At 38.5% G+C, this 23426-nt stretch overlaps 1 protein-coding gene across 5 annotated transcripts in view; it reads left to right on the forward strand.

The window, feature by feature from the left end:
- WDR7 (WD repeat domain 7) overlaps positions 1-23426 on the forward strand; it is a 352886-nt gene that overhangs the window by 149660 nt on the left and 179800 nt on the right. The window lies entirely within an intron of this gene.

Raw genomic sequence — 23426 nt, forward strand, 5'->3', positions numbered from 1 at the left:
ATTATGTTCAACCTGTCGTTTTATAGACTTAGAGCAGTGTCGATTGCTGAATATGCAAATGCATTCAGCTCAGTTTCTTTCAGTGCACAGAGGATACAAACAACCTAGAATACTATTTATAGTGACGTCGCTCAGTCGCGTCCGACTCTTCGCGACCCCATGGGCTGCAGCCCACCAGGCTCCTCCATCCCTGGGATTTTCCAGGCAAGAGTACTGGAGTGGGGTGCCATTGCCTTCTCCAGGAGATCTTCCCAACCCAGGGATTGAACCCTGGTCTCCTGCATTGTAGGCAGACGCTTTACCGTCTGAGCCATCAGGGAAGCCCAGTATACTATTTGTATTGGTATTAAGAAAGATAAGCTCTTGATTTTGGTGTGGATGGTTAAAAAATAAAATCTGACCAAATAAATCTATAACTATTGTAAAGCGAGAAATATTAATAGTAATCAATAATTTGAAAAGAAGCATGCTCACAAAGTGTCAGTAAAATTTTCAACAGTCATTAAAGGAAGAGGGGGTGGAAAAAAAAAAAGGGGGGAAACTGGCTTTTTCCCCTCCCTTTTTCCTCTTAAAGCTGTGTGTGGCAGGTTCTTTACTGTTATCACCTGAATGCTCTTAAATTTCTTTCACTGGGACGAAGTTGAAGAAGCCTACTGTTCTCTCTTGAAAATGTTCAAAGCCTGTATTTAAAACCTATGGCCTGTGCCACTGCTGTAGTTGACTTTATCAGGGAACATCTGGTTTTCAGCAAAAAATGTGATGATGGTGGTGGTGGCTCTTGCTTTTTAATGTATTGGTTCATTGATTTAAAAAATATCATCCATCTTAAATATACATGTAAATTATTTCTCAAACTTCCAGCTTTGCTAAAAGTCATTTATACTGTAAGTTATAGGGTTTGTTTCAGTAGCTACTAGAAGATATCATTTCATTTGCAAATTTTTTATTTTTTTATTTCTTTTTTTTTAAACTTTGTATTTTGTATTAAAGTGTAGCCGATCAACAATATTGTGATAGTTTCAGGTCAACAGCGAGGGTATTGTGATAGTTTCAGGTCAACAGTGAAGGTACTCAGCCTTTCCTCTATGTGTATCCATTCTCCCCTAAACTCCCCTCCCATGTAGGCCATTTGTAGATTTTTAAAAATGAGTTCTTGCTCTATTCAGTTTTTACTGCTTTAAAAAAAATAATATTATAGATATATTTTGTTATTACCTCAGATTTTAAAGGTTTCCTTGTCTGCAAAAAGTCATGGTTTAAATAATGGAAGTTGCCTTTGCAATAGCAGAATATCTCACTTTGCATTCCAGAAGAAAAGCTGAATTTTCGAGCACTCAAGTAACTATTATTAAATCAGTACATTGAAATTATGAACTATGTTCTGCCGAAGTCACGAGTCAGAGTTAGGGCACGTGACTCTGTGTTTATTTTACTGTTAAAAAAAAAATCAGGAAGCTTAAAAATGAAAATCTAGTTTGGAGAGTTAATTAATGCTACATAAACTATATTTTAATCTGTAAGAGGTTCAGTTAAATGCATGTGATGCATGGCTTTATCAGTTGATTTACTCATTTCCTGCCATGAGTAGTCGAGTCAAGAATGCTCAGGATCCAAAGAATTTAAATAACTGAAAAAGACTTCCTTAACATGTTGTCAGAGCAACCAGCGCACTGCAGCCTGTGGGTCGTTCACATTACCTTTAGATTGTGTGACTTGATTAAGATGTGGTATAGATTTTTGTGAGGGTTTAGAAGAAAACCATATTTCTTTTTATTGACTAGAATCCTATATAAATTGCATTATGAAAAATATGGTAGGTGCATTTAAGAGAAACCTGTTTCAAGCAGAATAATCTTATTTTAGGCTAACCAGCATTGCAGAGCGCAAGAGGTACTGCAAAATGGAAAACTGGCCAATTCAGCTATTCATCCTGAAAACCCTGATTTTTCCCAATTATTTAAAAGGAATTGCCCTCGTAATATCACCTCATAAAATAGAAATTATATCGTGACAGAGATATTTGCCTATATTTTGAATGAATTATTTGACTGCTGTAGCTAGGCTAATATGTGTAGCTGTATTAATTTTATTTTTGTGGTAATCTGAGGCTGAATTCTCCAATTAACTGAATTCAACAGCTGACCAAGATAACAATTCAAATATGCAGTATAATTTAGTGCTTTTGCTATAGGCAGAATTTCAAAGCTGAAATTTTTCTTCTGGGTGAGAGCGAATGAGGTATGAATATTGTCTTGTGACCCTTGATCTGAGCTTGGCAGTCTTTGTTATTTGTTAGTGTTTGCTGTATGAAAGTAAAGAAGCATGGATAAAGCTGTGTAAGTGTTGGCTATGATCAATTGGAACTAATTAAATTTATTTGAAATGAAGAGTCTTAACTGGAAGAGAACAGCTGGAAAAACTGGGAAGAAAAAATTGAGCCTTGATTGAGACAATTTAAATCTTCACCCTGTCATTTCAAAAATATGCTGCAGCTTCTTTCTAAATCTCTCTTTTTAAAGCTAATATCTATTGATCGGCTCTACAAAGTAATGCCAGTAGTGCCTTGGTCAACACACACCCTCAGTTTTACTTAGCATTCCAGCCTAAGGTTTATCAGGCTCTTTCCTTGAACCAAATGTCTTAAATCACATATCAAAGCCATGTTAGATTAATAATATCTAATATTAACAATATTAATATTATTTTATGTAGAAAAAATATTAAAACCTATTTCTCATTTAAAAAAATATTACAAAGTATACGTGGGGAATATACTCCCTGCCCCCAGCAAAGGAATTCCTTCAGGTTTTGTAAAACTCTGTATATTTAAAATCTATTTTAACAATAATAGTAGTATTTTCTTGAAAGTACAAAGAATGGCATTAAGATTGTTTCTGGATTATTTATAATTTTAGAGTCACACACATATTCTATACCTGTGCATTTGCTTTTGTGTGTATACTTTTATTTTTGATATTCCAGTTTAAATGTTTATATATAAAAAAATCAATATTTGTAAATAGCATGTTCTTATTTTCACTGTAATATTAATAGGTAATAATTATATTAATGGAGTAAATCTCATTTAAAAACTGATATATATATATATATATAAGTTTTTAGACAAATTGTAATCTATGTTTTTAAGGTAGACCTTTTGGGTGAGTTTTTTGGTTATTTTTATGTGGTTTTCATTGAGGTAAAGGATAGCATTCTGTGAGAATGAAGATATATATCCCCTAAATGTTGTATTTTAAGACATCCTCCCTTAATAGCAGTTTTAAAAGAATTTTGGACACGTTTCATTCACAAACCTGCCTGGATGCGTTTAAGAAATTGACCATATTCTCCTGGGGGTCATACTGCAGCGTCCTACCCTTTGTTCAATACCACAAGGACACAAAGTGACCGCATAACGGCAGTAAAGGGTCAAGAGCCACTGACATTGTCAGAAAGAGACACCTTGATGCTGGATCAGCAGCACAGTGGGTAGGTTGAACCACTCACAGCGGGGGCAGCAATGATCCGTAAATTCGGGTGGGCATGTTGACTCTATTTGTTGTACTTTCTTGTAAAATTTAATTTATATAAAAAGGATGAGAAATGCTATGGAATAAAGAAAAAATAGAGAAAGGTAAGAAAACTTGAAAGGAGTATCAAGTTGTTAACTTCGTACCAACCGCTTTATTCTTGATTCTAACAGCATTTCTTTAAAGTGTATTCTGGTTATTTGTCCAGATAGATGAGGAAACGTGCTCAGGGAGGTTCATGTTCAAGGGACTGAGAATGTGTCCTGCCCCATTCCAGAGCCCACCTGTGAACTTGAGCACCACCCCAACCCGCCTCACAGTCTGAGACTCGCGGAACTTCGGCATCTTTTCTTTAGAAATGGGAGATGATGTCACAGCCCACTTTTACTGCTTAGGGTCGCAAGCCCGAGCCTGACGTTTGCCAGCTGTCCTGTCTTACCGCCTAGAAGGCAAACTGGTTATTCTAAGTTAGAGCCAGAGGTTATCTCCCGTCAGGGAAAAAATCAGCATGTATTCTTTAAATGTTCTTTTACAATTTGTTCTTTACTTACAACTAGTATGATGTTAAGACTGTAAATATAATTAGTGTTCATAATGTAAATAATTATTGTGTACTTGTAAAATGAAATTTGTGTGGTTCCATCCAGCTTTTTGAAGTCACCAACATAAAACTGACACCTTAACATAGATTCACAGAGCAAAGTCAACATTTCTAGTATATTAAGATGGAGCTGGAAAGCATGCCTTGTCTGAGACTAAATATTGATTTGTTAATTTTACCATTTACTGAGGCCCTGTTCATAAAATGTTTATACATTTGTTTTGACTCAAAGATAGGAAATTCATCTTGTTAAAGTTCCAAAGAGCAAAATTTAGGGCATTATATATTCAGAAATCAGAAATACTTTCTTAGCAGAGAGATAGAAGCCATATAATTAGTAAACCAGAATAAGACTTTCTGCATTTTACCCTTTCCCTCTCTCATTCTTTAATTTATCAGAACAATGTGATTTTAAATCATTTGTTCTAAACTGTTATCACTACTCTTCTGATCGACTTCAAAATGTTGGCTACTCCAAAATATGAGTTTACTATTATGAATGTTTTAGATAATTGTACATCATGAGTGCTGTGGTTTATTTACCACGTAGTTCCCTTTTTTAAGAAAAATAAGTGTGGATTTTGTAGTTTTCTGAAATATGTCATTTCAACTAATTTACCTTTATATACTTTTTAAAAAAACTGGGACGTGAAAATGCAAAGGAAAATACTTTTTGCTGCTTAGTGTTTATAACTCAGTTTTAGCACACATTGATAGGATGTTCAGTTCAGTTCAGTTCAGTCGCTCAGTCGTGTCCGACTCTTTGCGACCCCATGAACCACAGCACGCCAGGCCTCCCTGTCCATCACTAACTCCCGGAGTCCACCCAAACCCATGTCCATCGAGTCGGTGATGCCATCCAACCATCTCATCTTCTGTCGTCCCCTTCTCCTCCCGCCCTCAGTCTTTCCCAGCATCAGGATCTTTGCAAATGAGTCAGCTCTTCGCATCAGGTGGCCAAAGTATTGGAGTTTCAGCTTCAGCATCAGTCCTTCCAATGAACACCCAGGACTGATCTCCTTTAGGATGGACTGGTTGGATCTCCTTGCAGTCCAAGGGACTCTCAAGAGTCCTCTCCAACACCACAGTTCAAAAGCATTAATTCTTCTGCGCTCAGCTTTCTTTATAGTCCAACTCTCACATCCATACATGACCACTGGAAAAACCATAGTCTTGACTAGATGGACCTTTGTTGGCAAAGTAATGTCTCTGCTTTTTAATATGCTGTCTAGGTTGGTCGTAACTTTCCTTCCAAGGAGTAAACATCTTTTAATTTCATGGCTGCAATTACCATCTGCAGTGATTTTGGAGCCCAGAAAATTAAAGTCAGCCACTGTTTCCACCGTTTCCCCATCTATTTGTCCTGAAGTGATGGGACCGGATGCCATGATCTTAGTTTTCTGAATATTGAGCTTTAAGCCAACTTTTTCACTCTCCTCTTTCACTTTCATCAAGAGCCTCTTCAGTTCTTCTTCACTTTCTGCCATAAGGGTGGTGTCATCTGCATATCTGATTACAATCAAATCACAATCTTGATTCCAACTTGTGCTTCTTCCAGCCCAGCGTTTCTCATGATGTACTCTGCATAGAAGTTAAATAAGCAGGGTGATAATATACAGCCTTGACGTACTCCTTTTCCTATTTGGAACCAGTCTGTTGTTCCATGTCTAGTTCTAACTGTTGCTTCCTGACCTGCATACAGGTTTCTCAAGAGGCAGGTCAGGTGGTCTGGTATTCCCACCTCTTTCAGAATTTTCCACAGTTTATTGTGATCCACACAGTCAAAGGCTTTGGCATAGTCAATAAAGCAGAAATAGATGTTTTTCTGGAACTCTCTTGCTTTTTCCATGATCCAACGGATGTTGGCAGTTTGATCTCTGGTTCCTCTGCCTTTTCTAAAACCAGCTTGAACATCTGGAAGTTCACGGTTCACATATTGCTGAAGCCTGGCTTGGAGATTTTTGAGCATTACTTTATTAACATGTGAGATGAGTGCAATTGTGCGGTAGTTTGAGCATTCTTTGGCATTGCCTTTCTTTGGGATTGGAATGAAAACTGACCTTTTCCAGTCCTGTGGCCACTGCTGAGTTTTCCAAATTTGCTGGCATATTGAGTACAGCACTTTCACAGCATCGTCTTTCAGGATTTGAAACAGCTCAACTGGAATTCCATGACCAGTAGATTGTTTCTGAATTTGAGAGTTGACAGGAATATTAAAATATAGTCCAAAGTATGGCTTTTCTTCCTTCATTTTCTCTTTTCATATTTTCCGCTCTGGGTGATTGACTTTCCCTTTTCTTTGGTTTTAGCTGCCGCTTGTTTGTTAAAGACTATTGAATCTGTATCTCCAACCTAAGCTTGTTCTCTGAGTGTCAGATTCATGTATCCCTGTGCACGAATGTCCCACAGATCCCTAGATACCGAGTCCAAAATGAGCTTATATTTATTTCTAAAATTCATCTCCTTTTTGTATTGAGGTCTCATAAAAGACGTCACTGAGGGTGCCTTTAGCCACCTAACACCCCAAATCAGAAATGACAGATTAATCCTGGCTCTCCCACTTTCCAACATTGTCCACTGGTAGTTGCTACTATTTCTTGTAAAATACACCTCCTATACACCTCCCAGTGATTTTCCACTTGTCCATTTCCACAAAGAAAACCCACATCTAGACTTTAAATTCTGTGCTTTTAAGCAGAGATCTGAGTTGCCTCTTGAGCCGCACTGTCTCTCTGTCTGTGCTTCTCCCCTTACCCTGGGAGCTGTGCCACCTCATTACTAAGCTCAGCTCTGTCCCTGAAAACCAAAAATCTTCTAGTTTTTCTGGAACTAGAGGTACCAGAGTAGCCATTATCCAAGAGACCACTCTGGGGCTGGGGCCCCACCACTGGAGAAGCAGGGTGGCTTGTATGGAGGTGGGGGGAGATGGGGACGTGGGGAGGTACTCACGGGAAAGGGAGAAATACAGAGTTTTTCCAGAGTTTTCCATGTTTAACACATGCCGTTGAAGAACCAGAGTGTAGAATCCCATTGTGTGATGGTATGCATAGTGTATTTTTTGCCATTCTCCTAGGGGTCTGCAGTCAGTCATTTAGCACTATGAAAACTTGCTTTTTATGGTTCATTGAAAATTGCAAAGTTAACCTACCCGGATTTATTATGTTTAAGCTTATGTTTAAAAGGTTGAGCTGAGGTGACTTGCCTCCGAAAAAGCACAAAAGGAAATAAGCAAGAGCACAGATGAAAAAAAGTGGCTAATAAATACCGTTAGAGTCTTCAGCTTCACTTTAAAACAGTTTTGGGACATTTATAGACAAAATCTGCATAACATCAATGCATTTGACCAAGAAAGTGTTTGTGTATTTGAATGAATTAAATATCCTGAAGAATCAGAAGTGCTATAATACACATTACTTCAATTAGCTCTTACATTGGCTCCGAATCTTTTATAACGATACTTTCTAATAATAGCACTTTTATTTATTTTTTAATGTATATGTGACTGACTGTGTATACTGCTTCAGCAAGGGGTTGGTCAGGTAAACAATAATTGATATCATCTTAGCAAACTGTTCTAAAACAACACTTAAAAATCAGGAACTTTAATAACTGTCACAACAGCTCACTAGTATTTAATAAGAACCTAATAAGCGTCCATCTATGCTCTGGGCTCTTCTTAATCCTCACAACTCAATTGTAATTATCCTTATTATCTCCTCTGGTTTACAAAGGAGGAAAATGAGGCACAGGACGATTAAGTAACTTTTCACACAAGGCCCACAGACGGGAAATGGCAGAGTCAGGTTTGAAACTAGGCCATCTGCCTCTAGAGCTTGTGTGGGTTTGTGTTTTCATTTATTTATTTTTAATTAGAGGATAATTGCTTTACGATATTTTGTTGGTTTCTGCCGCACATCCACATGATCAGCCGTAGGTATACACATATATGTCTCCTCCCTCTTGAGCCGCCTCTCCTGCCCCCGCTGTGCCCACGTCTGTTCTCGGTGTCTCAGTCTGCACTCCTGGCCTGTAGGTGGGTTCACCGGTGCTGTCTTTGTGGATTCTGTATATAGATGCATTAGGAGCTTGTGCTTTTAAATGGAAGGGATTTTCAAAACCAGACACTTAAATAATCATATAAGAAAAAAGAAAAATATATTCATCATGGCATATCATTTTCTCTTTGTGTGACATAGAAATGTCTTTTTAATGTTTAATATAGTACAAGGAAATATTCAAACTGTGACAAAAAGACATGCTGTTTTCTTAAAAATAAACGTGGATAATTAGTATGAGATACTAGTTTCACATATTTTGTAGCTAAAATTGGGATTATTTTATGTTCATGTAAAGCCATATACATAGTTACACCAGCATACATACCCAATATGAGATCATAAAGGCTTAAAGTTTGTTTTTTTAGATTTAATAGTATATGTGTTTTGTTTTGTTTTATAAAATTAGATTCAGTAGGAACAAAGAAGAAATATTTAATTGGATAAGAATATAGGAGCTATTAAAAGAAAAACCTTTCATGTGAGTAAGTAACCTTCAGGATGAACTTAAAGTTTGGCCTTTTGTGAGCTGTGTAGTAATACCTCTCGGATAAGAATGAATTGCATTAGATTGTGGCACACTATTATATATCTGTATATTACATGAATTGCCCTTATAATTGATATCAAACCCATATGACCAAAAGTTGTAATTCACAAAAGTAATGACAACAATGTCTCATAATTCACAGAGTTTATGTCATACCTGTGAATGATTACTTTTACTGTGCAAACCATGTTAAAGGGGAAAAACAGGCTTTAAAATAGATATGGAGTTTGAAGAGTTCTTCTTCCTGATAGTTTCTAGTCACTTTTAACATACAAAAAGATAGATTGCCTAGTGTCCTTGAATTCTCCCATGACTTTTTAGATTCAAATTAATTGCCAAGCATAAAGACTTTTATTCTTAATTTGAAATGTTGAATCACTGAAGTTTATATTTACTATATGAGACGAAGACAGTCAAAAATTTGAATATCTGAATGTACTTTCTCTCCATGATGTAATAAACTAGAAAGGGAAGTTCTCTCCTCAGAGTTAGGGTAAAATCAAGTGAGAATGTTTGCCCTTTCTTTTTCGATTATGGTATATCCTAAATAATAATGTGTGAATTAAATGAAGTCAACCTGATTTAAAAGAATTCAGAGAAACTGAATTAGCTATTCTCTCTTTTCTTGTTTTCGCCAAAGTTTTTTTTTTTTTAATAATGTGGATCATTTTAAAAATCTTTACTGAGTTTGATACAATATGGCTCCTTTTTTGTTTTTTAATGTTTTGGTCTTTTGGCCATGACGCATGTGGGATCTTAGCTTCCCAGCCAGGAATCAAAACCCACGCCCCAGCGTTGAAAGGCAAAATCTTAACCACTGGACCAGCAGGGAAGTCTTGCCCTTTTAGTATATACATATTTTTCGGTGTTGTTGATATCCCCTAAAAGAATTATAAGGAATATCCCATTTGATTCAACAGAACTTTAATGTGTACCTTGTATTTTTCTATCAGCACATTCTGGGGAGGATTTAATAAAGCAAGAATCCTTGTTGAGAGGCTGAAGGTATAATTTTGGAGAGGTTTTACGTTCACATATATCTCTACACACACACACATACACACACATACACGATATACATGTACCTATGACAGACTTGAGGTAGGAGGGTTCAGAGCTCTGGCGATTAGGCGAGGGTGTGAACTGCATTTCAGGTGAGCCTGCATTTGTGGCATAGGTGGAGAGACACGAGAGGAAAAACTTGAGCTAAAGCTGTTGCTTCAGAACTTGGTTTGAAATGAAGCCTTATGGCTTCCAGCTCCTGGCTTGTCCTGAGGTGACAGACGGGGAGCACCATCCAGGATCAAGGTGCTATTGTCAGGTCAAGTGTGTTCATTTGGAGCATGGCAGGTTTTATTCTGTGCTGTGTGTTACTTTAAAGCAGGGCTTATTAGTAAAGGGATTTATGATGTTGATGGTACATACTGGCTTCTTGCCCATGTGCTTAATTCTGCTTCCTTGGTTTTTCTTTGCATTCAACAGTTATTTTTGCTCACCTTCTAGGTTTTGAATACTCACTAGTTGTTGAGTATAGGGTGAAGTTTGTACTCCAAAGGGCAAGACTGATGGCTGGTTACGTTTCATTATTTGGGGGGAAATTTTTACCTGAAGAACTATTATTCATGAAGGTTTAATAAACTCATGTTACCGTGAGGCAAAACTTACATTTCATATGTGTGTCCACGAGTGATTTCATGGAAATGGAAAGCAAAATGAAACACATTGAAATCAATGGGATGGAAAGCTGGTTTGTCGTAGCAAATATGTAATTTGAATATTTTAGAATAAATATAGTTGCAGCATAGGCCCTGATATCTCATTCTCTGTTCACATCTCAGCTTCCTTGCTTGTTCACCGTATGGCCTTGTGCAGGTTACATGACCACGCCAGGCCTCAGTTTTCTCACCTGAAATTTGAGGATTTCATAATTTGAGATTATGAAATTGAGATTGTTAGAGGATTAAATGAGACGATGCATATAATCTTCTTAGCAGAGCAATTGGCACACAGTAAGTGCTCGAGAAGTATTACAGCCTCTCCTCATTACTGCTATTATCCTGAAATGATTTGCTTTTAATAGAATAAATGGTTTGTTACTAACTTATGAATCATTTATAAATTAGTTCTTCCTGATGACTTGATCATCTTTTTTAGGTAGTTTATCACTCCCAGGAATATAAATTTATTACATCAATTTATGCTTTATAGATAGAGAAATAAGCTGCACCCAAACTTCTGTGCAAAGTTTTAGAAATTCCTAAAAACTGGCTCATGAAATATAGATGAATTATTGTATTCTCTTAAACATTTTTATAGGGCTTCTTTTTTTTTTTTTTTTTTGCCACATTTCTTGTCTGAATTGAATCTGACCAAGAAGTATGAATCGCTTATAAAATATAAATAATGACAGCTTTAAAAGATATTTATACTTAAGGTAGCTAAGGAAGATTTAATTTGGCATATTCAAACTCATGTTTGGCCAGTGGTGATCTGTAAGGGAGGGGTGAGAGGGAGTTGGTGATGCTGAAAACATTTCTGAAGAATCTTTTTTAATTTTATTTTATTTTCAATTGGAGGATAATTACTTTATAATATTATGATGTCTCTACCATAAATCAACATGAGTCAGCCATAGGTATACAGATGTCTCCTCCATCTTAAACCTCCCATCCCACCCCACCCCACCCCTTTGGGTTGTCAAAGAGCACCAACTTTAGGTTCCCTGTGTCATACAGAAAATTCCCACTTGCCTATCCACATATGATAATATACGTTTCACTGCTACTCTCTCAGATCATCCCACCTTCCCTCTGCCTGACTGTCCACAAGCCTGTTCTCTGTGTGTATCCCCATCGCTGCCCTGTAGATAGGTTCATTGGTACCATCTCTCTAGTTTCCATATGTATGCACTAATGTGTGGTATTTGTCTTTATCTTTCTGACTTACTTCACATTGTATAATGGGCTCCAGGGTCATCCACCTCATTAGAACTGACTCAAACGCATTCCTTTTTATAGCTGAGTAATATCCACTGTGTATATGTACCACAACTTCTTTATCTATTCATCTGTTGATGGACATCGAGGTTGCTTCCATGCCCTGGCTATTGTAAGTAGTCGACGATAAACACTGGGTACATGTGCCTTTTTCAATTAAGTTTTCCTCCGAGTATATGCCCAGTAATGGGATAGTTAGGTCATGTGGTAGTTTTATGCCTAGTGTTTTAAGGAATAGTCAAGGCAGTCTTGACAAAAAAGAATGGAGCTGAAAGAATCAATGTTCCTGACTTCAGACTTTACTACAAAGCTACAGTCATCAAGACAGTATGGTAGTGGCACAGAAATAGAAATATAGACCAATGGAGCAAGATAGAAACCCCAGAGATAAACCCATGTACCTATGGGCACCTTATCTTTGACAAAGAAAGCAAAAATACAGTGGAGAAAAGACAGTCTCTTCAATAAGTGCTGTGGGGCAAACTCAGTAGCTACATGTTGAAAGAGTGAAATTAGAACACTTGCTAACACCATACACAAAAATAAACTCAAAATGGATTGAAGACCTAAGTGTAAGGCAAGAAATTATAAAACTGTGAAACTGTATTTATAACTGTAGTTAGAAAACTATACATGTTTTTCTCCTGGAGGAAATCGTAGAGCAGTCTTTGACATAAACCACAGCAAAATCCTCTATGACCCACCTCCTAGAATAATGGAAATAAAAACAAAGATAAACAAATGGGACCTAAATAAACTTAAAAGCTTTTACACAAGGAAGGAGACTATAAGCAAGGTGAAAAGACAACCCTCAGAATGGGAGAAAATAATAGCACATGAAACAACTGACAAGGAGCTAATCTCCAAAATATAGAAGCAACTCATGCAGCTCAATACCAGAAAAGTAGGCAACCTAATTAATTGAAAAGTGGGCAGAAGACTTAAAAACAGACACTTCTCTGAGAAGACGTATGCAGATAGCTAATAAATGCATGAAAAGATGTTCAACATCCCTCATTATTGAAGAAACGCAGTGAGGTATCATCTCACACTGGTCAAAATGGCCATTATCAAAAAGTCTCCAAGCAATAAATGCTGGAGAGGGTGTGAAGAAAAGGGAACCCTCTTGCACTGTTAGTGGGAATGCAAATTGATATAGCCACTATGGAGAATAGCATGGAGATTCCTTTCTGAAGAATCTCACTCAGCCATTTAGCTGAACGTCACTACTAGACTTGAGAAAGCATATTTAAAAGACGATAAAACTAACACAACGTTGTAAATCAATGATGCTGCAATACAGATTTCTAAAAAGATGATAAAATCTAAAAAAAGAAAATCTTCATATACTGTCATTAACAGTCTTGCCAAGTAATAAAAAGGAGAAACTTTTAATGCAACTCTCATACTTGCGAAGAATGCTTACCTTTTAGCTCAGTTTTTTAAAAGGTATGTTCCAAATATTTGACAAGCTCATGTTTTACTTCCCAGGCTGGGCTTGATTTCTCCTTCTTAGCCTTCTTCCCTGTATTCCAGATTTGTATAACTGGGTGAGAATTTGGAGATAAATGATTGAAAGATACAGGAAATCAAGTTAACAGCAGCAACAAAAGAGAATTACTGACTTCATAGAAACAAAAAAAAAAAGTATTGAAAATGTTATCATGGTTGATCAACCACATGGTTAAGCTGTGAGTAGCATGCACATCATCAAGAAAATGTCAACACTGAATATGATGTCATAGTTTTAAGAAGAACTATGATATGATAGCAGAGAAGGTGATGGCATCCCACTCCAGTACTCTTGCCAGGAAAACCCCATGGACGGAGGAGCCTGGTGGGCTGCAGTCCATGGGGTCGCTGAGGGTCGGACACGACTGAGGGACTTCACTTTCACTTTTCACTTTCATGCATTGGAGAAGGAAATGGCAGCCCACTCCAGTGTTCTTGCCTGGAGAATCCCAGGGATGGGGGAGTCTGGTGGGCTGCCGTCTATGGGGTCACACAGAGTGGGACACGACTGAAGCGACTTAGCAGCAGCAGCAGCATGATATGATAGATTGGGAGGCAGAGAAAGAAGGCAGAAGACAGACTGTGTGTGAATATAGGGCATGTATGCGAATGGGATAGGGCAGGATCAGGACTGACAAGAGAAGATGCTACCAGAGGGAAGATGGTGAAAGGTAACAAACGCTAACTCTAACGCTCTAAGTCACTTTTCTTAGAGTGGTATTCAAGTTTATTTTAAATGTTCTGCTTATTTAAAATCCTTTAGGTTTACAATTAAAATAAATATTCCAGTAAGACAAAACATCCAATAAGATGAATGCTTATATGTACAAATGTCAGTTGAAATGAAATAATTTATGTTGTTGCATAAATGCTTTGTTGTGAATTTAGTGTAAAGAATAGTAGTATCATTCATGTGCCATACAAAATCTGCACACACACCACCACCACCCCCAGTTCTGCTAGATGATCATAGAGTTGGAAGACCTAATTTGCAGTCCAGTAGCCAGATTCTGGACCCGTCTTTTCCCCATACAAGGAATTCCTCATACTGCATCTCTAAACGTAAAGGTTTTATCCAGCCTCTTCTTTTATTCTGCATTATTCTTTTATTACAATATAATAAGCTACCATAAATATTGCAGCTTAAAATCTCACAGTTTCTGAGGGTCAGGGTGTTGTTTTTAGTTGCAAGTCATGTCCAACTCTTTTGAGACCTCATGGTCTGTAGCCCACCAGGGTCCTCTGTCCATGGAATTTTCCAGGCAAGAATACTGGAGTGGGTTGCCACTTTATTCTCCAGACCATAGTCCCGATCCAGGGATCAAACCCATGTCTCCTGCATTTGGCAGGCAGATTCCTTACCACTAGGGAGACACCAGGGAAGCCCCAAGGTCAGGGTGTCCAGGCAAAATTTAGTTATGCCCTCTGTTATGGTCTCACAAGGCTGTAGGCGGAACTGTGGCCAGAGTTAGGTCCCTTCTTCCAATTTATCATGCCAGTTGGCTGAATTCAGTTCCTCGCAGTTGTAGGACTGATGTCCTCAGCTCCCAGAAGTCATCCACAGCTCCCTGCTGTCCACGGTTCTGTGACATGTGGCCCTCTCCGTGGGCTTTTCCCATCAAAGCAGCTTGCTTCTTCAAAATCAGCAGGAGTCTCTTCACTGCATGCTTATGGTAATGTAATGATGGGTGCCCTACGATGCAACCTAATGATGGAAATGGCATCCCTTTACTTTGCTGTATGCTGTTGGTTAGGAGCAAGTCCCAGATCTGAGCCCATGCAAGGGTGTGACTCACTGGAGGTCACCTTCAGGTTTCTCGCAGCACACACACTTACTTGTGTGGGGTGCATTGCTTGCACTGTCATTCTTTGCACATCTTGCTTGTTGTGTGTATGCGCGTGTATGAGGGAATTCCCACTCCGATGTCCTCTTTCTTCAGCACCTTCTCCTGTGACCTGATTTCTCGACCCTCCCCTCTCCCCCTTGTCTGCACCTCCTCCAGTCTGGCAGTAGCGTCCTCGGAGTTTACCACGCAGGGCTGATGGTGCTGCCACCAGCAGAGCAGCTCAAGTCCTGTGGGACCTTTACTCTTGCTGATCTGGACTCTAGAATGCTGGTCTTCTGTAGATGGCAGTCTGCATTTTTGACTGTTATTAAATATGAAATCACCTAAACTCCATCTTTACATGAAGTGCTGTTAATAGGACTTGATATTTATCTTCTTTTGAATTCTGTCTTGTTGGCTTCAGCCCTTCATCCAGACCAGGAGCCCTTCCTCTGCTGTTGAGTGGGTTGGTTCTTCCTCCAGCTCTGTGTCCTCCGTGAATGTGATGAACACACATGCTGTGTTGTCATATGCTAGCCAGTTAATTGTGGACGGGGCCTCAACAAGATTCCTCCAGCACATGGCTAGGGAGCTGCTCACCCTAATGACCAGATTTCACAGGACTGTATGGGTTTGTTTTTTCAACTCCAAGAGATTTCTTTAGATGCCTTGCTGAAATCAGGATGCATTACATTTATGGACAGTATAGGCTTAAGATAATGAGTTTTAAATTTGTGGCATTGAGTCTAACAAGCATTCAAAGAGATTTTAAATCATTCTTGAAGTGCATTGAGTTGCAGTGATATTGGAGATATAATTTTTAATTAGCAGCCATGGCAGTAAATCATCGTCAGGATTTTCAGGGGTCACATTAGTCATTACTGACGGATGATTGTCATGTGACAGAGCAGATATAACGACCTGGCCATGGGTATCAGGAAGTTATGTTTATCTCAATAATACGTAAAAAGTTATGTTTCTGACTTTGCGTGTTTTGTGATTTTCATAACAAATACTTATTGATGGACTGTTTATAAGAATGTGTAAATGCTTGATTTGTTGGATTTAGAACCTAGATCTTATGTTACTAAGTTTTAAAGTTAGCAAAAACGTATAGTAAATCAGATATGTATCAGATTATTTATGCACTATATTGTGGTAGAAAAATAATCTAGAGCCCTCTTATTACTGTTTTGAATGAACTTTGGATATTTGTGATTGAATGCATATGATTCATGAAATAAGGAAAGGACCTTACATATACTTTCTGAGAATAATTTCTAAAGGTGAGGTATTTTCTAAAACTTCATAATTTTAATTTAAAAGAAAATGTGAAGACTGATGGAGAGCTTCGTGTCATTGGTGTAGACACAGTAGTCAAAGCCAATCTTCACAGACGTTTCCTTTTTCTCTTCCAACTGGAGTTGGTTCCTTTTGAAGTAAAAGTAACAGATGCGAGTAATAGTCCTTTCCTCTGGTCTCTGGCCAGGATTCACCTAAATTTTGGTGAAGAGTGAAAATATAGAACAAATGAAACCATCTGCCACTCCCAACCAGCCAGCGCCTGGCCCAGCGCTGGGGACAATGCTGGAGCCACGCGAGTCAGCTCCTGGGCGGGCTCCTGCTGGGGCTCAATCAGGGGTTAGGGCACGTCCTGTCAGCACAGATTTCAGGATGCGATTCCCTCACCGGCCCCTCAGAGATCAAAGAAGCTTTTAATTTGCGTTTAATTCCTCCTTGAGAAACCATCCACCATATCCAGCAACAGTGATTGTATACAGAACAACCCCATAAGTACATGCTTTTCTTGAAATCTGAAATAAACTTAACCCCTTCAGATGCTAAATATGAATATGTTGATTCTTTCTTGCATCCCTTAATATTTTTCTCACAAAACTATATGTAAAAGAAGATAAGTGTGAACAGAAAGGATTCCTTTGTTTTAGACCGTTTGCACTTTGTCATCATTTTCATTTCTTTGAAAGAGGCTTTTCAAATAAGACTTCTAAGATTATGATTTAACCATTTGCTACTGGGAATTTTTATACCAAGATACACCTTCAAGTTATATAAATTAATGCTATTTTCTCTAGACTGTTTTTATTAGAATTTTAGCAGGATTGTAGTTTTATTTATGTATTAAATCCTTTGTGAATTTTTACAGCTTACAGGAAAATCATAGGTGTCTTACAGGTAGTCGAAGGCAGCTGCTCAGAGTTGTGACTGAACATCTGTCAGACAGTGAGCTTGCATAAGCCACTTTTCATTTGTCAGGTGTGTGAGTTGGCATCTGAATGACAGATGTCAGTGCAGTTAAGACATTTTAATTTGGAGGTGTTAATCTAAGAGGCTCACACTTTTATTGTTTGCATTTTAAAAACAAATGTAGCCATGGCCACTGATGTAATTGGCTTCTTCTGTAGTGAAGAAGAATAGCTCACAACACTAGTAACTCTTTCAATCAAGCCTTTTATGGATAAGACCTGTAAAGAGAGCTTCAAAATTAGTCGTTGTGACCATTTCGTGAGCCAAAGAAGTCTATCGATCAGCAATGGCTGACATTTCAAAATGGCCGTGTAGAAAAATGTTATTGGATTTATTAATGTTTCTCATCAGCTATAATCACCAACAAATTTAAGTAAAAATGTCACAAGCTGAATCTATTTAATAATTTGCTATTGTAAAATTTTAAACAAGTTTTATAACATCTAATTTTGATTAGCGTGTAAAAAATTCTTACTTTTGAAATCTCTACGAGTGGGCTTAAGAAAAAACATTGGAAAAATAAGTGGAAAAAATAGCTTGAGAATTTGATTTAGATATTGAAAGATTTTGATTTATTGAGATGAAACTCGTAACATAAAGTTAACCATTTTAAAGTGAACAATTTGATTTAAGAATAGAAAAACATATTATTATATGAAAAAAAGAGTAGAAAGAGCTGACATACTAACTGTTGCTTGACTGATATGTCTGTAGCTATGCTGTGCTATGTCATGTCTGACTCTTTGCGACCTCATGGACTGTAGCCCGCCAGGCTCCTCTGTCCATGGGGTTATCCAAGCAAGAATACTGGAGTGGGTTGCCATTTCCTTCTCCAGGGGCTCTTCCCGACTCAGGGACTGAACCCAGGTCTCCCGCGCTGCAGGCAATTCTTCACCACTTGAGCCACCAGGGAAGCCCAGTGTGTCTGTGTATCAGTGTGAAATGAAGACACTGGGCAGCTCCCTTCAGGCAGAATCGTGAGGGAGACATTCAAGCTCGGAGCTCAACCCGTATTATAAACAAAGCTAAGGGTATTTCAGAAAAGCACTGTGTGCTGCTGCTGCTGACTTCTGTTTGTTTTAGTGTCCATTTTAGAAATTTACATTTTAGTAGTTACCCAAATATCGAGAGGTTAGCGTTCGTTTTCATATTGCCAGAATAATTCTTAAATTTTTAAAGGCATTCTGGGGCACATTAATGTAAAGGCTTGAACAAGTATATTACAAGTATAAATGTAGTTCATATGTGTAAAAAAAATTGTATACACATATATACATAAACATACTGGGCTTTGCTGGTGGCTCAGGGGTGAAGAATCTACCTGTCAATGCAGAAGATGCAGGTTCAATCCCTGAGTCAGGAAGATCCTATAGAGAAGAAGATGGCAGCCCACTCCCACATTCTTGCCTGGGAAATCCCATGGACAGGGGAACCTGGAGTGCTACAATCCATGAGGCTGCAAAGAGTCGGATATGCCTTAGTGACTAAACAAGAACAGCGAGAGTACATTCACTCATGAGTGGAAATGTGGACTAGAATATTTAGGTGGCTGAAAATCTGTAGGTATTTTACATTCCTTCAAAATTTAAATGTAAACACTTTTCTGATAGACTTGAAGCTCCAATTAAATAAGAACTTCAGCATGATTTTATGAAAAAAAATCCTGTCATTTGAATTATGTTGAAAATTGATGTTTGCAGGTTTATCATAAAGTTTCCATGGTCATACAATTTGTTTGTCCTACATAAATATGCAAATAGATCTAAATTTATTGTATTATTAGTAAGCTTATAATCATTAGTTTATTATTATTAGTTTATGGTGAAATAGAGCTCAGGTAAATTATGTAAATTACCTAAAAGATCTTTTTCCTTTATACTTGTGAACAATTTTAAATACTTTTAAAAATATAATTGTAATGTAAATTACCTTGTAGAAATTATAGGAAACAGAAAAAGAAAATAAATAAGCTCTTTTTCCAAGAAAGTAACTGTTAACGTAGTTTTAAATGTCTTCCAGTCTTTACAATGCATTTTTAAAATTACTGTAGGGAATACACAATTTTGTATGCTTATGTTTTAAACCCCTACTTGACTTTACATCATAAGCATTATTCTTAACCTTCATTTTAATAATTTAAAAGGCTGCATGCAGTATATACAAATAGTGTGCCTTTTCATTTCCCATGTTCTTTCAGGCCGTTCCCCCTATTTACCCTAGACAAACAGTCAGACACACAAATAAAAACAGTCATCACTGATCCATTAAATTAGAGGATGTGTTTTATTTTACAGACCTAAGTTTAAATATATTGCATTTAATCAGTTAACTGATTTTAATTACTGTATCACACCTGAACCCACCACACCCTCCCAACCAAGAACTAGAATATTGCTAATCATTTATATCTAATGTATATCTACATGTGTTTTTCCCTGTAACATCCTCCTGCCTGCTTCTAGAGGGCAGCACTCCTGTGTCTGCTGTTTCCTCGGTTTCTGTTTGTTCTGTCTCATACACAGTAGTGCCTAAACAATATATTGCTTTGTGTTACTTGTTTGAAACTTTATGAAAAGCTCGCAGTAGATAAAGTCTTTTGTATTTGCTTTTTTCACTTAACATTGTATCCCAAAGTTCATGTTGTATGTGGCTCTAGTTCACTTATTTTTACTACTTCAGATCAGATCAGATCAGATCAGTCGTTCAGTCGTGTCCGACTCTTTGCGACCCCATGAATCACAGCACGCCAGGCCTTCCTGTCCATCACCAACTCCTGGAGTTCACTGAGACTCACGTCCATCGAGTCAGTGATGCCATCCAGCCATCTCATCCTCTGTCGTCCCCTTCTCCTCCTGCCCCCAATCCCTCCCAGCATCAGAGTCTTTTCCAATGAGTCAACTCTTCGCATCAGGTGGCCAAACTATTTGAGTTTCAGCTTTAATATCAGTCCTTCCAAAGAAATCCCAGGGCTGATCTCCTTCAGAATGGACTGGTTGGATCTCCTTGCAGTCCAAGGGACTCTCAAGAGTCTTCTCCAACACCACAGTTCAAAAGCATTTTACTACTTACTAATAGTGAATAGGAAAAACTATTCTAATTTGCTTATTCGTTTTTCTGCCAATGGACATTTGAGTTCTTGGGAATTTTTGTTTTGTTTTTACTGTTGCAAACAGTTCTGTTATGAAGGCATCCCTGCCTTCTATATATGTATATACAATTTTGTCTTGGGTATATATCTAGGACTAGAATTGCTGTATCTTAGAACATATAAATGATCAAATTCTTTTTTGATCAAATTCTTATCTAATGAATATGACAAATTTTATCAATCTACATCCTCTTCAACCTTTGACATTTACAGTTTTGCCAGTCGAAAGAGTAGCAAATGTTATCTTATTGTACCTGTGGCTTGTGTTTTGTTTTTTACTAGTAAGTTTGAGCTTGTGTATGGGCTTCCCTCGTGGCTCAGAAGGTAAAGAATCTGCTTGCAATGCAGGCAGCTCTGGTTCAGTCTCTGGGCCAGGAAGATCCCCTGGAGAAGGGAAAGCCTACCCACTCCAGTATTCTTGCCTGGAGAATCCCACGGACAGAGGAGCCTGTCCCTGCTATAGTCCCTGCTTTCGGGAGGAGTCGGACACAGCTGAGCACGTGTGTTTCCCGTTCTGTGAAACGCCTGTTCAAGTCTTTTGCCCATTTTTTCCCCATTGGGTCATTTGTCTTTCTAATTGAAGTTCTTCATATGTTAGAGTAGTAATAATTTGTCAGTTGTATTTATGACAGATATCTTCTCTTGGTTTGTATCTTATGTTTTCATTTCTATAAGGGGGTCTTGAAGAAAAGGAGTTCTTAATTTTTATGTAGTTGAATTTATCCATCTTTTATACCTACTGATTTTAGGAACTTCATAAATCCTCCCTATATCATCATTTATGTTTTCAAAAGTTTTAAGCTTTTGCTCCTAATATGTAAGTTCTTGATCCAACCATAGTCAATTTTTATTTATGGTGTAAGGTAGAATTGTGGTTTTGATTTTATTCATATAAATAACCGTTTTTCATGATAATGTGTATGTATCTGGACCCTCGTTTTTTGCTCCTTATTTTATTTGTAAATTTATCCCTGCACCAAAGCCATGCTGTTTTAATTACTGTAGTTTTATAAATAGTCTTTATATCCAGTAGACATATTTTCCCTCATTTTCTTCTTCAGAAGTGTCTTGGTTATTCTTGGCCCTTTCTTCTTCCATAATACATCTTACAGTCAAATTAATTATTCAGCACAAGCTGTGCTGGGAAATCTCTGCCTTTCTCCTTCATGCGCCTGCTTCTTGAATACTCACGATCTGGAGAGCAGAGCAGATTGTCCACTCTTGGCAAGTCAGTGTATCCCAATGAGAGGGAAGGAGCTGAGAGGCGTCAGTTGGAAAAGTCGCTGCAGTCCTCCTGGGAAATGCTGAGTGCGAACAGGCCAGGCAGCCAGGGGGAGCTTACCGAAGATTTCTTCAGGAAACTGGAGGAGTGTGACTAAGACCTCCCTCGACTTCTAGCAGTCTTCTAAAGTTTCTAAGACTGACTCTGTGGAATAAATCAGTGTGTGTGGACGTACTCCAGGCCCTCTGACCCATAGCAGATGTGCCTTTGGGTACATATCTTACTAAAGAAAATCAGTTTCCATTTTTGTGAAGGTCCTGTAACTTCTAAAATCCTTTTCAATTTAAATAAGAATGATCCGTATTTTTTCTTAGGTAAGAGATTTATTGTTAGTTTATGTTTCTAAGTATTATCCTACAGTTACTAAGACTTTTCTGTATTGACCCTTATGACATTTAACAAACTATTGAATAGTCTCTGTACCTCCTAAAATTTCTTTAAGGAAAAAGCAACACATTGAAGCAAGAGCTAAACGCCGTTTTACTGTTGTCCTTCACTCTCCCCCGGTACACTTTTGAAAAGTACAGACTATTAGCTGAGACCGCAGCTATTCCAATATCTTTGCTTATGACTGCATGTCCCCCTTATATAATATGTTATGTAATATGAAGGCGATATCTGCCTTTATTCCTGCTAATTACTTCCTTGTCAGCTTTAAGCGAGCACTGAGCGCCCTATGCATGCCCAGTCGTGTCTGACTTTTTGCGACCCCACAGACTGTAGCCCATGGCGTTACACCAGGCTCCACCAGGCTTCTCCATGCCCCTAGGAATGAGACAGATTATGTGGGTAGTGTTGGTCCAGTGGGGCTTCCAGGTGGAGCGAGTGGTAAAGAACCCTCCTTCCAGTGCAGGAGACACCAGAGACATGGGTTAAACCCCTGGATGGGGAAGGAGTCCCTGGAGGAGGGCATGGCAGCCCTCTCCAGTATTCTTGCCTGGAGAATCCCATGGACAGAGGAGCCTGGCGGGCTACAATCCAGAGGGTTGCAAAGAGTTGGGCACGACTGAAGCAACTTAGCACACACACACACACATTGGCCCTGTAACACTAGAATCCTCTATTGGTTCATGACCAAACATTCCAGAGTAATTGCCTTCTTTTCAGGCAATTATGTAGGGCTTTTGGGTTCTTTTGCCTGTACTAGAGAGAAAGGGGAGAAGGCAATGGCACCCCACTCCAGTACTCTTGCCTGGAAAATCCCATGGATGGAGGAGCCTGGTGGGCTGCAGTCCATGGGGTCGATAAGAGTCGGTCACGACTGAGCGACTTCACTTTCACGCATTAGAGAAAGAAATGGCAACCCACTCCAGTGTTCTTGCCTGGAGAATCCCAGGGATGGGGGAGCCTGGTGGGCTGCTGTCTATGGGGTCGCATAGAGTCGGACGCGACTGAAGCGACTTAGCAGCAGTAGCAGCAGCAGCAGAGAGAAAGGAAGGTCTGTGATTTAGTATTTTCCCTCAGAGCACGGAATTCTTTGTGGACCAGGAATGTACTGGCAGCGTTCAATGACTTCACACACACACACATACATACATATTGGCAGCATGAAGTATTATATACCTCTTCAGACACACATATGTACATATATACACGTGTGTGTGCATGTGCATGCACCCTGGGGTACCTGAGAATGCATTCTGAGGGTACAAGGGCAGAAA

The sequence above is a fragment of the Bos taurus genome, chromosome 24 (genome assembly GCF_002263795.3).
Source record: "Bos taurus isolate L1 Dominette 01449 registration number 42190680 breed Hereford chromosome 24, ARS-UCD2.0, whole genome shotgun sequence".
In the NCBI taxonomy this organism is placed as follows: Eukaryota; Metazoa; Chordata; class Mammalia; order Artiodactyla; family Bovidae; genus Bos; species Bos taurus.